The following is a 1,782-nucleotide window of genomic DNA, read 5'->3' on the forward strand; positions in this document are numbered from 1 at the left end:
ATAAAGAAAGAAGCAGATTTGTTGTTCCAGCTGAGAGTCCTTGTCTGGTGACAAAGATGCTCTCCTTGACCAGATTCTCTGTGCAGGCTTCTCTGAGACCTTTTCCACCAAGGCTTTGACTTTGGGACTTGCATGTTCATTTCCGCATTGTCCAATTTTAGCAAGAATCTGGCTAAGTCAGTTTAGCCAGCATCCCAATCCTCCACACTTGATTACCCTCTACCACCAAGAGCCTCATCCTCCACCGTCTCCCAGGTCATGTCTGACCACCTGCCCTCCTTCAGAGAGAATCCTGTTGGTCAGTCGACCAGAATCCCTGCTCCCCAGGCGCTGTTTTATTGTTGTTGTTGATACACAAAGTAACCCATTTATCATAGGCTAGCAATGTTATCAAATGATGGTGCGTCTAGTGGTCCTTCAGTCCTGGGGTCTTCTGATGGCAGGCTTCACGGTGACAAGAGGTCGTGTCGTAGGTCCAGGTACCATCGGCTGCTGTTTCCATGCAGGAACCACAATGCCAAATGCCCACAGCTCGTCTCTTCATCTTGGTCTTGCCACAGAAGGAGTGAGTGTACTTGGCTTGCTGGTTGATTTGAATTTTCTTCACTATTTTCCCGAGGGGGGCACCATAACAGGCCCCATATTTGCCCACAATTCCAACATTCTGGTTGTGTTTCGCCATTCTGCCACAGCCCAGGTCCGAGCCCAGAGCTACCCCGATTTCCCATGCACTGACCGACCCCCCACCCCATCATCCTGCTCCTTGGCTATAAATTCCCACTTCTCCTTGTCGTTTACAGCACTGAGTCCAGGCTCTCTCCTCCACTGCAAAACCTCATTGCAAAACTAAACAAATGGGACCTAATGAAACTTAAAAGCTTTTGCACTACAAAGGAAACTATAAGTAAGGTGAAAAGACAGCCCTCAGATTGGGAGAAAATAATAGCAAATGAAGAAACAGACAAAGGATTAATCTCAAAAATATACAAGCAACTCCTGCAGCTCAATTCCAGAAAAATAAATGACCCAATCAAAAAATGGGCCAAAGAACTAAACAGACATTTCTCCAAAGAAGACATACAGATGGCTAACAAACACATGAAAAGATGCTCAACATCACTCATTATTAGAGAAATGAAAATCAAAACCACAATGAGGTACCATTACACGCCAGTCAGGATGGCTGCTATCCAAAAGTCTACAAGCAATAAATGCTGGAGAGGGTGTGGAGAAAAGGGAACCCTCTTACACTGTTGGTGGGAATGCAAACTAGTACAGCCACTATGGAAAACAGTGTGGAGATTTCTTAAAAAACTGGAAATAGAACTGCCATATGACCCAGCAATCCCACTTCTGGGCATACACACTGAGGAAACCAGATCTGCAAGAGACATGTGCACCCCAATGTTCATCGCAGCACTGTTTATAATAGCCAGGACATGGAAGCAACCTAGATGCCCATCAGCAGATGAGTGGATAAGGAAGCTGTGGTACATATACACCATGGAATATTACTCAGCCGTTAAAAAGAATTCATTTGAATCAGTTCTAATGAGATGGATGAAACTGGAGCCCATTATACAGAGTGAAGTAAGCCAGAAAGATAAAGATCATTACAGCATACTAACACATATATATGGAATTTAGAAAGATGGTAATGATAACCCTATATGCAAAACAGAAAAAGAGACACAGAAGTACAGAATAGACTTTTGAACTCTGTGGGAGAAGGTGAAGGTGGGATGTTTTGAAAGAACAGCATGTATATTATCTATGGTGAAA

The 1,782-nt window shown here is 43.9% G+C and overlaps 1 pseudogene; it reads right to left on the bottom strand.

The window, feature by feature from the left end:
- Positions 1-417: 417 nt before the first annotated feature.
- LOC122693441 lies at positions 418-682 on the bottom strand (annotated as a pseudogene).
- Positions 683-1,782: the final 1,100 nt, after the last annotated feature.

Source organism: Cervus elaphus, chromosome 5, assembly GCF_910594005.1.
Source record: "Cervus elaphus chromosome 5, mCerEla1.1, whole genome shotgun sequence".
In the NCBI taxonomy this organism is placed as follows: domain Eukaryota; kingdom Metazoa; phylum Chordata; class Mammalia; order Artiodactyla; family Cervidae; genus Cervus; species Cervus elaphus.